This window comes from Hemiscyllium ocellatum, chromosome 4, assembly GCF_020745735.1.
Source record: "Hemiscyllium ocellatum isolate sHemOce1 chromosome 4, sHemOce1.pat.X.cur, whole genome shotgun sequence".
In the NCBI taxonomy this organism is placed as follows: Eukaryota; Metazoa; Chordata; class Chondrichthyes; order Orectolobiformes; family Hemiscylliidae; genus Hemiscyllium; species Hemiscyllium ocellatum.
The window spans coordinates 44,400,772-44,417,274 of record NC_083404.1 but is presented as its reverse complement, the minus strand read 5'-3'; the positions used below and the strand labels follow the sequence as shown (position 1 = coordinate 44,417,274).

General features: G+C 42.6%; 1 pseudogene; it reads left to right on the top strand.

The window, feature by feature from the left end:
- The first annotated feature begins 3,374 nt into the window (after positions 1–3,374).
- LOC132815195 (prostaglandin reductase 3-like) lies at positions 3,375–14,007 on the top strand (annotated as a pseudogene).
- The last annotated feature ends 2,496 nt before the right edge of the window (positions 14,008–16,503 follow it).

Sequence of the window (16,503 nt, the reverse complement as noted above, 5' to 3'; positions counted from 1 at the left end):
CTGGTTGGTTTTTGAAAAGGCAAGGCACCACAAACATGAGTGTGTTGAATGATTTAATGGTGGAAGCAGAAACAGGGGGTCATGCGAGGAACCTTCTAGGAATGTGTGCAATCAGAACTGGCAACCCCAATACCTGACCACACCCCAATGATCAGATTATGAAGCCAAATTGGCTGGGCTAGGCTTGCAAGTAGAAATGTGGTGAGTGATCTAATTGAAGTGCTTTTGGTCATTGAAGAAGCTGGTAGGATAGTTAGAGAAAAAAATGTTTCCTCTGGTGAAGGAGTTCAGAACAAGTTGTGGTGGGGCTGTGGTTACTCAGTATGAGAGCTAGGTGTTCAGATCCAATGTCAGAAAATAATTCTTCACACAAAGGGCACTGAAAATCTGGAACAGACCCAGTCACAATCTGAGGATTGTGTAGTGGTCAATTAAAATTTCAAAGTTTGATTTTAAGTTGGCAAAAATATAAATGAAAATAGAACCAAGGCAGGTAAATGGAGTTAAGGGATTCTAAGGTTAAATAGCCTTCCCCTGCTCCTGTGTATTCTGGAGGATTCTGATTTCAACAGGAAACATCTGATCACCAAAACTGAGTTCCATCCCAAACTTGGGAGGGATAAGCAACAAATGGTAAGTTAAGGGGAAGTTCAATCAGCACAAGGAGAAAAGAATAGACAGATATGCTGACAGGGTGAGGTGAAGAGGGGTTAAAGGAAGCTTATCTGGAGCATAATCACCCTGAATTCCATCCCAACCCCTCACAGTTTCATAATGTACTTACTGTCATAGACATTGACTATCTGACATCACACAGTACTTGATGAATACCCTAAAATCAAACTGCCATTTTGTAAGGATGTTCAAAACACTACATTACCAGCAACATTAACACAACCTTCATAATTTCATATTACCATTATCAGATATTTGATCAAAGCTTAAGTCTTTCTTATTTTTGTTTAAAACAAAACTTGCCTTTATTTGATTTGATTTGATTTTTTTGTAGTTACATGTACCTAAGTACCTAATTTTGTTTTGCAAGCGATACAGGCAGATCATAGCAAACAAGGACATACAGATCATAGGATGCTTAGACAGAGTGAGGCATTCAAGATTACAACTGCACAGGAAGTACACAAAGCAAGATCAACATTAATTTGAAATTAGCAACGTCCATTCAGCAGTCTAATAACAGCAGAGAAGAAGCTGTTCTTAAACCCGATGGTGTGTGTGTTTAACCTTCTGTATCTTCTGTCTGATGAAAGAGGTTGGAAGAGAGTATTACAGTATGGGAGGGGTCTTTGATGATGTTGGCAGCTTTTTCTGTGGCAACAAGAAGTGTAGATGAAGACCATGGATGGAAGGTTGGCTTCCATAAAGGTCTGGGCTGTGTACCCAGCTTTCTGTAGTTTCTTATGGTCCTAGGCAGAGCAGTTGCCATACCAATCCATTATGCACCCAGATAGAATGCTTTCTATGGTGCATCTGTAAAAGTTGGTGAGGATTCTTATGGAAATGCCGAATTTCCTTAGCTACCAAAGGAAGAAGTAGTTGTGTCTTCTTGACCGTCACGTCTAAATGGGAGATCCACGACAGATTGTTGGTTATCATCACTCCTAGGAACTTGACATTCTCAACCCTCTCCACCACCGCTTCGTTGATGTAGGTAGGGGCATGTCCTCCTGTACGCCTGAAGTCAATGATCAGTTCTTTTGTTTGGCTGACACTGAGAGAGAGATTGCCCCTTATGTTCCCTTTAAGATTATATCACATTGCATGTTTATATTTGGCCTTGGAGGGTAGTTTAGATGTACCAGAATGTACCTAGACTCTAAAGGTTAAATTAAGAAGCTAGATTACACAAACTATAGTTGCATTTGCTGGAATTAACCAAGTTAAATGGTAACTTAATAAACATTTTGAACAAACAAATGAGAGCAGATGGCACTGAAGAGGGCGATTACTGCCATTGGTTGGCAGGGGTGGGGGGGGGGATGTTGAGGACTAGGAGGCAAAATCTAATTATTAGAGCCAGACTTCTCAGGAACTAGGAAACACTCCAGCACACAAAAGCTGGTAGAAATTTATGATTCTGTTCCAAAAACAGAGTGCTGAATTAATTGTTCATTTCATATCTAAGGTTGAAACATTTATTTTGTTTGCCAAAGGCACTCAGGGTGATGGGGGAGGTGGGGGGGAAGCAGATACAGGAAGTTAAATCACAGAACAGCCACGTTGAATGAAGGAGCAGGCTCAAGGGGCCAAATGGCCTCATTTTGTACATATGTTTTATGGGTTATGTTAATTTACTTGCATTCTTGTTTTGGATATCCTAACAAAACCAGAAGCCCAGTGAAGATATCCTGAAGGTAAGGTCTCAGCATTTTGCCCACTCTGTATGCTTATTAAAAGAAAACTGCTCCTGCCAGAATAATTCTTCAAATCATCTATATTGTTATCAAACCACTGCTGTCTTCTCTTTTTTTCAGCACATCAATTTCCCTTCAAGGCAGTTAATCAGTTTTCTGTGCCAGACAGCCACTCCTCCAACTCTGCAATCCTGTTTCTGTTTTTTGTCAGGTTCTGTCGAAACAAGGCCATATGCCTCATCAGCTTTTTGATTTATGCAGCTTTCTGATGGTCTGATAGCTCCCCCAAGATCACAGTACATTTTAGAGGAGTGTCAAAGTCCACCGATCTGCCATTGCAGGCAACAAGGAGTTGAGAGGCTACTCAGGATGAGAATTTCACTGCTCTCAACAATCCTCTGCCCCTGATATATGTCCCCATTTTGTTTCTCAGGTTTCAGGAAGCCCTAGAGGTTTTAGTAAGGGGATTTTCCTATTGGACAAAAGCTGAAATTTAACATTTGTAAGTTTGCAATGGGCAAGGTACAACAGGAACCTCATTAAGTTACATCAGGTAATTTATTTTGTAGGACTCCCCATTTATTTGAACTTGCCTCCTCTGTATCATTTCCTTATCCCTTTCTTAACTCTTTTAAAAACACTTATCCTCATGTTCTTCCCTACTTCCCTTTCAATTCCCTTTTTTGCTCTGTTTGTTTTAAAATCTTTATTCCTTATTTTCCTTTGTTTTGTGACTCCCACTGCTGATGCTACCAGACTGGGTGTGACAATTAGATTTAAGTTTATGATCAATATAATTTACTACGGACTAGTGCAACATATTGTACATAGGAAGAAAAATAGGCAGCGTACACACATACCATGAATTGAACTGAAATAATGAAAGATCCAATTGTCCTGGTAGACCTGAAATCAATTTGTCCAACCACTCCAAAACAGCAATCCACACCAAACTCTGAACAATATATTCCGAAGTTGAGAACATTACACCGTTCTCACGCAATGGAGAATTCTCATCAGTTCAAACCACCAAGATTCATCGGGAGGTATATGATGCTGGAAACGGTTGAGAAAAAAGAACCCTGTATTTGTACTGCACTTTTCACAATCACAGAATAGCAAAATAGCCAATGAAGCAGGTTTGAAGTGTGGTTAATGTCACAGGCAAATGATGCATAGTAAACTTCCACAAACTACAATGTGATAATCACTAGATAATCTGAAGGTAGTGACAAATGTTGACAAGGCTATCAGAGATCACTCATTTCCCTGCCCTTCCTTGAAATCAAGCGATGTGAATTTTTTCATCCACCTTAGAAGACAGACTGGGCTTCAGTTTAACATCTGAAATGGCACTTATATTTGTGTAACACTATTCAGTACTGCATTGGGGCATCAGCATTGATTCTCATAACTGAGCCTTGGAGTGGGACTTGAGTCACAACCCTGCACCTCAAAGGTGAGAATGCTATCTGGAGCTGATATTATAAGAGAAGAGTATTAGAATATGAGACAGCAAAAAGGAATGGGGACACCTTGGCCTTTTAACCTTGAAAGGCACTGAATGAGGATGTTTGTAAGATGGGAGTCAGTATGGAAAGGTAGTTTCAGGAAAGTATTCAGAACTAGGTTACTCAAACATGGGGACAATAGCTTGCATTCATATAGCACCTTTTGGACAGTGCTTAACAGGAGTGCTATCAGACACAATTTGGCACCAAGGCATTGAAATAACTCCACAGAGGCTGGTAACGCATCACCAAGTCACCCTTTACTTACACGTGCATTGTACTCAACACTATTCTGGCTCCCTTAGAGCCAGCTCTCAGAGTGAACAGAACCTCTTACACTCCTGTTAATACCTGTCAGTAAGGACTCCTTGATTGGGCTAGTTTAATAGCCTCAATCAGGGAACTGATATTCTATGAGGTCCACTTGGCTGACCTCATTACAATGACTATAGTCATCTGAAGAATTATTAGGACAGGAGCGTGTGGAAACCTTGTAGCTTTCCAAGTGAAATAAAACCATTTCATCCATACCAATTTTATATGATCTCACCTTCTTAAAACACCAGGATGACAGACAGGCAGGTTTCTCAAAATTCTGAGATTTCAGAAATAAAAAAAAAGGTTCTCTGTGTAGCTCATTGGAGAGCATCTTTAACATTGCGTTGCAGATCAGGAACAATACCAAGAAGACCTCAGAACTCAGACCCTCAATGGGAGCTGATTTAAGACTCTTAAGGAAGCAATCAGCTAAAATAGCTAATGATTTCATCAGATGCTTCAGCTTTTTAACTTGTGGAATAAATTTGCTTGATTATATTTGTTGCATCTGTGAATTGATGTTCCTCATAAATCGTGCTGTTTTAAAAATTTGGCAACTAAAATTGAGCATGTAAAATTGGTATTATAGAAGTATCAAGAGCATCTTCCGGGCTGGAGCTAGCAACTTGGCAAACATCTCTCAGTTCACCCACAATTAGTGCCATCTGGAAGCCCCATCCACCAGAAGAGGGACTTCATTTTATTCTCTTTTGTCTGAGATAAGGAAGAAAAGGTCCTGTTAGTTTGTCAAGGGAACAGGCTTCCCAGGGGTGCAGGGATCTATCACTTGCAACTGACTGTGTGGTTGGACCTCTCAATGGGGAGATGTACCAAAAGCTAAAGGGGTACCACTCACTTTAATGCGCAGTTGGAGTGCGACCATGCACAAGTATCCTGTCAGTGCCTGCTTGTTTTTCTGGCAGAAGCCCTTTATCCAGCATCATGCAATGCCAACATATTTCTGCTGAAATGATAAACCAGAGGGTAGTTTCTTGATCACAGGGGTGACCCTGTATCTGGTTCATGGCACCTTTTCACTGTGTGACCAATAATAGGTGGTGCCTGTATGACAAGAGCTATTCTATGAGAAAGAGAATTCTGGTACAAACCTTTGACCTTCCAGATCAATGATTCTGCATTTTAAGTCACTATTGGGTCCGTCTCCAAACTTGCCAGAGCATTACTCTAAATTCGTAGTAGCCTCCTAAATGTCACACAACTTAGTTCCCATGATACCATAAGACGTAGGAACAGAAGTAGACCATCCAACAACAGGATCTGGACCAGATGGGCCAATGGGCTGAGAAGTGGCAGATGGAGTTTAATTCAGATAAATGTGAGGTGCTGCATTTTGGGAAAGCAAATCTTAGCAGGACTTATGCACTTAATGGTAAGGTCCGAGGAAGCATTGCTGAACAAAGAGACCTTGGAGTGCAGGTTCATAGCTCCTTGAAAGTGGAGTCACAGATAGATAGGATAGTGAAGAAGGTGTTTGGTATGCTTTCCTTTATTGGTCAGAGTATTGAGTACAGGAGTTGGGAGGTCATGTTGCACTGTACAGGGCATTGGTTAGACCACTGTTGGAATGTTGCGTGCAATTCTGGTCTCCTTCCTCTCGGAAAGATGTTGTGAAACTTGACAGGGTTCAGAAAACATTTACAAGGATGTTGCCAGGGTTGGAAGATTTGAGCTTTAGGGAGAGGCAGAACAGGCTGGGGCTGTTTTCCCTGGAGTGTCGGGGGCTGAGGGGTGGTCTTACAGAGGTTTACAAACTTATGAGGGGCATGGATAGGACAAATAGACAAAGTGTTTTCCCTGGGATCTGGGAGTCCAGAACTAGAGGGCATAGGTTTAGGGTGAAAGGGGAAAGATATAAAAGAGACCTAAGGGGCAGCTTTTTCATGCAGAGGGTGGTACGTGTATGGAATGAGCTGCCTGAGGATGTGGTGGAGGCTGTTACAATTGCAACAGTTAAGAGGCATTTGGATGGGTATATGAATAGGAAAGGTTTGGAGGGATATGGGCCGGGTGCTGGCAGGTGGGACTAGATTGGGTTGGGATATCTGGTCGGCGTGGACAGGTTGGACCGAAGGGTCTGTTTCCATGCTGTACATCTCTATGACTCTATGACTCTATCCAGCCCACTCAGTCTGCTCTGCCATTCAATGAGAATCATGGCTAATCATAATCTTCAACTTCACTTTCCAGCCTTTCCCCCATAACTCTTATCTCCTTTTCATTAAAATCTGTTCTGTTTCAGACTTGAGTAATTTTAACAACCCAGTCCCAACAGCTCTTTGCAATAGAGAATTTCACAAATTCACTATCCTCTGAGAGAAGAAATTCCTCCTCATCTCTGTCTTAAATGTGCAACCCTTGATTCTGAGATTAAGCTTTCTGGTTGTATACTCTCTCAGAGGAGAAACAATTTTTTGTTATCTATCCTATCAAGCCCGCTGAGAAGTTTATATGATTCAACAAGGGCTCCCCTCATTCTTCTCCAAACTCCAATGTGCACAGGCCAAACTACCCTCCTAAGGGAGAAGTCCTTGCCACCAGGGATTGAATAATGATCTCCAGAGGGACACTCTAAAACCCATTGCTCCAAATGGGCTGTCCATAAGCAGTAATTGGAATATTCACATTTCCTTAATAACATGACTTTAATATTTTCCTCATTCTTCATTACCTTCACTCCCATGACCATTTCAACTCATGGAGTTTAGACTACTCTCATGGTGAATTCCAAATCTGTTCCCCCTGAGATGATCTATTCTTGCAGTCACCCAGTAATACAGAACTTGAGTATTTCTAAAAAGAAAGGCAAGTTGCCAAAACATTTCATCTTGCACTCATCAGGACAAATGCAAGAATGTCAAAATTTCCCTGTTCTTTTCTCCATGGCACTGTATCAATCAAAGTCAACTTGCCAACCAAACAGGGTCCTTTTCTCCTATAGTGTAAATTGATGTGATTGAAAATTTTGAATTTGTCCTGTTGAATAAAAAGCTTCACAACTTACCTTTCAGTAATAAGTATCTTTGCCTTCAGATCTAGATACATTTTAGGAAGTTTAGTAAGCTGCAAGACATGAACAGCAAATGCAATCTGCTAATTATTATTTTTGAGTCACTGAAAGTTGTGAACCCTCGCTTGATTTCACATAAGTAGTACATCAATACGTTGGACTTCATTTTATACATGGAAGTGGATAAGAATTCCTCATTCTTTTCCGAACAACATAAATATTATAACATAAGATAATCTGGTTTTGCTAGGGATTCTTTATCATAAATCAATCCACCTTGGGTGTTTACTGTAAATAAACAGTCTGATTTGCTTCAAAGTTTTACTGTGTTCACTGACCCACATTGGTTTACAGAATGTTAACTCCTTAATTTTAAAATTCTATTCCTTACTTTTAAATCTCTCTGTGGCCTTGTCCCTTCCTAACTCTGTAACCTCTTCAGCTCTTCAAACTTCTGGCATCTCTGTATTCCACCCTTCCTAGCCTCTTCCCCAATCTTAATGACTCCACCCATGGTGGTCCTGTCTTCAGTTACCTAGACCTGAAGTTCTTTCATTCCCTCTCTAAACACCTTCAAATCTCAACCCTTCTTTACAGCACTTATTAAAATCTACCTCTTTGACCAAACATTTGGGCATATTTTCTATTGTTTCCTTATGTGGTTCACAGAATCACAGAATTGTTATGATGCAAAAGGAACCCATTCAGCCCATTATGCTTGCACTGGCTTGTTAAATGAGCATCATTACCTAGTGTCAGCTCCTTGTTTCTTCCTCACAGCCTTGCACATTATTTTTTATCCAAATAATTGTTCAATATCCTCTTGAATGCCTCAATTGAACGTGCATCCACTGCACTTCCAGGCAGTGCATTTCATTCCTTCACTACTTGCTGAGTGCAAAAGCTTTTCCACCCTTCACCCTTGCATCTTTTGCAGATCACCTTAAATCTATGCCCTCTTGTTCTTGTTCATTTTACAAGTGGAAACTTTCTTCCTGTTTACTCTATCCAACCCGTGCATCATCTTAAAAAACCTCTATCAGATCCTCTCTTAGCCTTCCTCTCTCCAAGGAAATCAGTTCCAACTTCTTCAATCTATCCTCACAACTGGTGTTCTTAATCGCTTTTACACTTGTAAATTGTCTCTGCACTCTGTCCAATGCATTCACCTCCTTCCTATAATGTGGCACCCACAACTGTTCAGATGCTCCAGCTGAGGTCTAATAAGTGTCTTATACAAGTTCAATGTTACCGCAACATAAAACAAAGATATATGATGCTGGAAATCAAAAAAAAAGAAATTGCTGGAGAAACTTAGCAGGTCTGGCAGCATCTGTGGAGAGAAAGCTGAGTTAAAGTTTTGGGTTCAGTGACGCTTCTTCAGAATGTTTCAATATGACCTCCTTGCTCTTGTACTCCATGCCCCTATTAATAAAGCCAATGATACTATATGCATAACAACTGCTCTCTCTCTCTCTCTCTATTCTGGACTTTCAATGATCTGTGCACATATATACCCAGGTTCCTCTGTTCCTCTTCCTTCTTTAGAATTATACACCCTATTTTATGTTGTTTTTCAATGTTCTTCCTATCAAAATGCATCAATCACTCTTATTTTCATTGAACCTCATCTGCCACCTGTCTGCCCACTCCACCAATTTGTCCTTTTGGAGTTCCACACTGTCCTCACAATTTACAATTCATCCAAGTTTTGTGGTATCTGCAAATTTTAAATTTCCCCCTGCACACGAAGATCTAGATCATTAATATACATCAGCCCCAAACATATTTGAGAACCCTATCGCAAAGTGTCTTGAGCCATGTAGAATGTGCTACATAAATGCAAGTTGTTGTTGTTTAAGAAAATAAACACTGATCCTGGAAAGGCAATATTAGGAAGTGATAGTAATCTATTGTAACATTACTGCCTAATATTCCATTTTATTTTGCAGGAATTCAGTGTCATGTGTGCTACAACAACAACAAGAAGCAATTATAAATCAAGTCTGAGAGTACTTCACAGTACACTATTTGACACTGAACAACTGAAGAACATATTAGGAGAGGTGACCAAAGTTTGATCACAGTGATATGTATTATGGAGAACTTAAAATGGAGGTGGAGACGCTTCAGGACAGAATTCCAGAGTTTTGGCAGCTGAAGGCATGGCTGCCAATGGTGAAGTATTGAACTGGAGTTTTGCATTGCATGTAATCTAATGTAGCATCATTTTTTATTTCTTCTTTAGCAGTCCCTCAGTATCAAGGATTACTTTCTTCCACTCTGGAGTTGTGTCCCCTGGAAATCCCATGTTGGCTCCACACACCAAGTCACAGTGGGGGATTTCATGTTCAATGAGTTGGGTGAGTGTGTGTTACCTGCATTTTAATACGCTATCTCTGCTGTTTGAGCTTAGTCTTCACTAGTCTTCATTTGTCAGAGATGTTCAAAATAGTTGGCATTTTTGTGGATAGTTCTTCTGCAGTTTGGTCAAGATTATAGTAAAGTCGCAGCAGGTCAGGCAGCATCCAAGGAGCAGCAGAATCAACGTTTCGGGCATGAGCCCTTCTTCAGGAATGAGGAGATGTGCCAAGCAGGCTAAAATATATGGCAGGGAGAAGGGACTTGGGGGAGGGGCATTGGAAATGCAATAGGTGGAAGGAGGTTAAGGTGAGGGTGATAGGCCGGAGTGGGGGTGGGGGCGGAGAGGTCAGGAAGAAGTTTGCAGGTTAGGAAGGTGGTGCTGAGTTCGAGGGTTGGGACTGAGAAAAGGTGGGGGGGAGGGGAAATGAGGAAACTGGAGAAATTTGAGTTCATCCCATGTGGTTGGAGGGTTCCTAGGTGGAAGATGAGGCGCTCTTCCTCCGACCGTCGTGTTGTTATGGTCTGGCGATGGAAGAGTCCAAGGACCTGCATGTCCTTGGTGGAGTGGGAGGGGGAGTTGAAGTGTTGAGCCACATGGTGGTTGGGTTGGTTGGTCCAGGTGTCCCAGAGGTGTTCTCTGAAACATTCCACAAGTAGGCGGCCTGTCTTCCCAATATAGAGGAGGCCACACCGGGTGCAGCGGATGCAGTAAATGATGTGTGTGGAGGCGCAGGTGAATTTGTGGCGATAGCGAAGGATCCCTTGGGGCCTTGGAGGGAAGTAAGGAGGGAGGTGTGGGCACAAGTTTTGCATTTCTTGCGGTTGCAGGGGAAGGTACCGGGAGTGGAGGTTGGGTTGGTGGGGGGAATGGAGGGAATGGAGAGCTGCACGTTGCGAGGGTGAGAGGTTGGAGTGGATGAGAGGGGTGGAGAGGTTAAGGCGGTTAATGTCGCGGTGGCAGTTGGCTCTGTTCCAACCCAACCTCACTATCAAACTGGCAGACAAGGGAGCCGTGGTAGTAGTTTGGCACACCGACCTTTACACCACTGAGGCTAAACGCCAGCTCGCAGACACCTCCTCATACCGCCCCCTTGACCATGACCCCACCTCCCACCACCAAACCATCATCTCCCAGACCATCCATAACCTCATCACCTCAGGGGATCTCCCATCAACCGCCTCCAACCTTATAGTCCCACAACCCTGCACCGCCTGTTTCTACCTCCTGCCCAAAATCCACAAACCTGACTGCCCCGGCCGACCCATTGTCTCAGCCTGCTCCTGCCCCACCAAACTCATCTCTGCATACCTCAACACGGTCCTGTCGCCCTTAGTCCAAGAACTCCCCACCTACATTCGGGACACCACCCATGTCCTCCACCCCCTCCATGATTTTCGCTTCTCCGGTCTCCAATGCCTTATCTTCACCATGGACATCCAGTCCCTGTACACCTCCATCCCCCATCACAAAGGACTCAAAGCCCTCCACTTCTTCCTTTCCCACCGTACCAACCAATACCCTTCCACTGACACCCTCCTTCGACTAACTGAACTGGTCCTCACTCTGAACAACTTCTCTTTCCAATCCTCCCACTTCCTCCAAACCAAAGGAGTAGCCATGGGCACCTTCATGGGCCCGAGCTATGCCTGCCTCTTCATAGGATATGTGGAACAGTCCATCTTCCGCAGCTACACTGGCACCACCCCCCACCTTTTCCTCCGCTACATCGATGACTGTATCGGCGCTGCCTCTTGCTCCCACAAGGAGGTTGAACAGTTCATCCACTTTACCAACACCTTCCACCCCGACTTCAAATTTACCTGGACCATCTCAGACGCCTCACTCCCCCTTCCTAGATCTCTCCATTTCTATCTCGGGCAACCGACTCAACACGGACATTTACTATAAACCGACCGACTCCCACAGCTACCTAGATTACAGCTCCTCCCACTCTGCCCCCTGTAAAATTGCCATCTCATATTCCCAATTCCTTTGCCTCCCCCGCATCTGCTCCCAGGAGGTCCAGTTCCAATATCGAACAACCCAGATGGCCACCTTCATCAAAGACCGCAATTTCCCCTCAGACTTGATCGACGATGCTCTCCACCGCATCTCCTCCACTTCCCACTCCTCCGCCCTTGAGCCCCGCCCCTCCAAACTCCATCAGGACAGAACCCCACTGGTCCTCACCTACCACCCCACCAACCTCCATTTACATCGTATCATCCATCGTCATTTCCGCCACCTCCAAACGGACCCCACCACCAGGGATATATTTCCCTCCCCTCCCCTATCAGCGTTCCGAAAAGACCACTCCCTCCGTGACTCCCTCGTCAGGTCCACACCCCTCACCAACCCAACCTCCACTCCCGGCACCTTCCTCTGCAACCGCAAGAAATGCAAAACTTGCGCCCACACCTCCCTCCTTACTTCCCTCCAAGGCCCCAAGGGATCCTTCCATATCCACCACAAATTCACCTGCACCTCCCCACACATCATTTACTGCATCCGCTGCACCCGATGTGGCCTTCTCTACATTGGGGAGACAGGCCGCCTACTTGTGAAATGTTTCAGAGAACACCTCTGGGACACCTGGACCAACCAACCCAACTACCATGTGGCTCAACACTTCAACTCCCCCTCCCACTCCACCAAGGACACACAGATCCTTGGACTCTTCCATCGCCAGACCATAGCAACACGATGGCTGGAGGAAGAGTGTCTCACCACAAGGGATGAACTCAAATTTCTCCAGTTTCCTCATTCTCCTCCCCCCCACCTTGTCTCAGTCCCAACCCTCAAACTCAGCACCACCTTCCTAACCTGCAAACTTCTTCCTGACCTCTCTGCCCCCACCCCCACTCCGGCCTATCACCCTCACCTTGACCTCCTTCCACCGATCGCATTTCCAATGCCCCTCCCCCAAGTCCCTCCTCCCTGCCTTATATCTTAGCCTGCTTGGCACACCCTCCTCATTCCTGAAGAATAGCTCATGCCCGAAATGTTGATTCTGCTGCTCCTTGGATGCTGCCTGACCTGCTGCACTTTTCCAGCAACACATTTTCAGCTCTGATCTCCAGCATCTGCAGTCCTCACTTTCTCCTACAAGATTCCAGTAAACCAGTGAGAATTTTGCATTTTTCATAGACACTTTGAGAAAGACCTTGAAACGTTTTCTCTGTCCTCCTGGTGACCTCTCGCCCTGGCAAAGCTCAGAGCAGAGAATTTGTTTTGGGAGTCTTCTGCCCAGCATGTAGATTCTGTGGCCCAACCACCCTATGTTCAATCACCCTATGACCTTTGTGTTTTTGTATGTTATGGTCTGCTGTACTACAGCATAACAAAACTTTTCACTGTACTTAGGTTTGTGCGACAATAATAAATTGTATCAAATCAAAATCAAGCCACGAAAAGTTCTCATGCAAACCACAATACAATATCATGTATACATATATGTATAGTTTTTATTCAAAATACATTGGTAATTATTTTTGTATGGGCAAAATTGTATGGCATTGAGAGAACTTATGGTATTAAAGTCAAAAACAACTAATAGTCTTGCCTTTCATGTTGGTCCAGATATGTAAGCAGCACTACACTGGACATCAGTTTTAGTCCTGGCTAATACAATACTCATCTTAACCTCCATTTAACATTGGCTTTGAAGGGATTGTGGAAGTAATCATTCTGGATTCAAGTTCCAGTGTGGTGTTGGTCAATTTGTGGCCTATACAGAAAATGAAGTTCTTTTTCTGAATACATGTTAGTGCCAAGTAAGAAAGCAATTCTGGTGTAATCTGTCAAGCCCCAGTTCCTTACACTGCTCAACCATGGTGCTACAATCTACAATAGTCTCTGGGAGTATGAGAATTCTCTCAGGGCTGGAGAAGGTTTTGGTGATGCCAGCCAAGTGACTAGTTGGCTGTCTAGCAAGCCAAGGCAACTGGGTGTCATGCAGTTGGCACCTGCTGCTTGGAGGAGGAAGTTCACTTCCTGAAATCAATTGGCTGTGATTGCCGCATTATTTACAAATCTGAGAACACGAATGCTGTGTTTTGAAGGGAGCACCCAAAAGGGATAGACAAGGTTTATGAATCAGTGGGACATCTTCAAACTGACTATGAACCAACTGGCAGTCAAGGGACGTCTTCTCATCATTGGATTAGTTTTGTCTAATCAGAGCTCCCTTAAATTGGCAAATCCAAGTGGAGGCAAACAGCCACTCCTGACATCAGATGATGCCTGTGGGCTCTCTCCAGCTCATCATAGCTCACATTATCAAGCCTGTTTGAGGTTCTTGTTGGGTTTTTATGAGAAAGATGAACTGGTCCCTCAGATGGATCTGGAGATCAGACTCCAAAGGGTACATTTTTAGGCTTGGAATCCATTTAAAGAGCTGCTGACTACCTTTAGAACATTGGAAAGATTGTGACTGAGCTATCTCAGCCAGTGAACGCAAAGCTATAATGAAATGTTAATGCATTCCAAAAATAGTGGCATAATTAGCATAAAGGGCCTTTCAGAGTTCGGGAATGATGCATTGCAGGACCAGGATATTTTGCCAGCAAATGGTAGATGTCTGCCTCTTCACAAATTATACACTCTTTTTCATATAACACTTCCAAAGCTTCTTTAAACACATTTATCAACTATCCATCCATTATTTCAATCATGCCTGCTTGTAAAAAAAAATTGAAGAGCAAAAATTAATGAAACCTCCTGCAGAAAGTACAACAGAGGGCCTTTTCTGAGATTTGATAATGCACAGCAATAGCTCAATCTGAACCTGAGTTCTGCTGATATAGTGGGAAGATAAATCAGCCACGTTATTGCATTGAAAGTGTTCATGCAGTTTTGGTAAAGTGGATTTATGTTGGCATAATATGAATAAAAGAGTGAAGTACATCATGACGAGATTTGACAAAAAGGAGAAGCTTTGTGTGTGTGAATCTCTGTTGTGCTTTTAAATTAGCTTCATTTTTACTGATTTCATGCACGTCTGCAGGAAACATATCCACAGATACAGTACATCTGGCTCTTTTCACATGTAGGTGAAATATTGTGTAATGTAAGTTACCAGAAAAAATGTAAATTCTTTGATTTTATTTTAAAACAAAATCTATGCTATGCTACATTATTTGGACAGAAACCCAATAAACAGTGGATGAAATATCCAAGACCAAAAGGATAAACCAGTAACATTTTAAATTATCAATTAATTCCTATTAGTTCAGTCAATTTTAAAAATCTGCTTACAGAATAGAGTCTAAGTAAAACTGGTAGACATATTTCTTTCACAGAGCTGGCGTGTAGCTAGCTGCTAACTTTGATGCGCGACAACGCAATTTATATGGTAAATTGTACCAAATAATGGTTCTAGTGAGTGTTATGGCTGCATTGAAAGGGAATGTCACGGTAAATAGCTGCCAAATTATGGACTGTGCTGTAGTGTCACAACTGCGCTAAAGACAAATAGCACAACAGGCTACTGCCAGCACCCAGCATGACACCAATGAGTTATAGAGAAGAGGAGCAGTGTGATGTGATGCTCTTTGTACTCTTATTATAAAGGAGGGTTAGTGTTTGGGCCCGATATATAAAGCAGATATGTGCAACATGGAAACTGGATGCTATGCCTCGATGTTATTCTGTGTGGAGTCTGATACAACCTCGTTACTAAACTCCATCATAGGCTTTCAGAATGCAGAATACATTGGCGCAACAAAATATGTATCTCTGAGTTAAATTCAGTGCTACGCCTTAATCCTGTCTAAACCAAAATTTAAAATCAAATAGATTTTTCTTAAAAGGGTATTATCTTTCCACCTGGAGAGGGTAGCTAAACCTTAAACCTTTCTAAACTAAAACATAAAATTCAATAGATTTTAAAAGGACATTATTGTAGTTACACCTGGAGAGGGAGGCAGCCAATGAAATGCAGTTGCATCGCTGGAAATGATACAATCACAATTTTTCTGTTACAACAATATATTTTAATGTGATTTTACACCCACACAGGGCAGTATCTGAAGAAAAGAATTGGCCAGCTGACAGGAAACAGAATTTTTAAGTAGGGTTCCCCCAGGAATCAATCTTAGTACCTTAGTACCACTATCACCTGATGAAGGAGTGTCGCTCCCAAAGCGAGTGTGCTTCCAATTAAACCTGTTGGACTATAACCTGGTGTTGTATGATTTTTAACTTTGTATACCCCAGTCCAACACCGGCATCTCCAAAACTTGATTTTCTTTGATATGATTATATGTGTGTAGTGGACAAAATTTCAGAATTTAAAGCTAACACAAAGCTCCAAAGTATTGTGAACTCGAAGAAAGATTGTGTTAAGGTTCAAAAGGTTAGAGATTAGCTGGTGGAAGAGATGGACAAGAGGCAAATGGAATGTAATGTAGAGAAGTGTGAAGTAATTTATTTTGGCGGGAAGAATGGAGGCATTTGTACAATTTAATAATTGAGATGGTTTAGAAAAGATTCACCATAATATTGCCAAGAATGGAGGGTTTGAGTTAGAAAAATGACCAGGACTTCTTTCACTGGTGTGTAGGAGGTAGAGGGGTGAAATTATAGAGTTTTATAAAATCATGAGGAGCATGGACAAGGTGAATAGCAAAAGTATTTTCCCAGGGGTAGGGGAGTTCAAAACTAGAGGGCATATTTTTAAGGTGAGAGGGGAAAGATTTAAAAAGGACATGGGGGCAATGTTTTTCCACAAACAGTGGTTAGAATGTGGAATGAACTGCCAGGGAAAGTGATGGATGCAGGTACAGTTTCAATGTTTAAAAGATATTTGGATAAATACAATGAACAGGTAAGGTTTGGAGGATTATGGGCTAAATGCAGGCGTGTGGAATAGTTTAGTCTGGGAACATGGTCGGTGTGGACTAGTTGGAC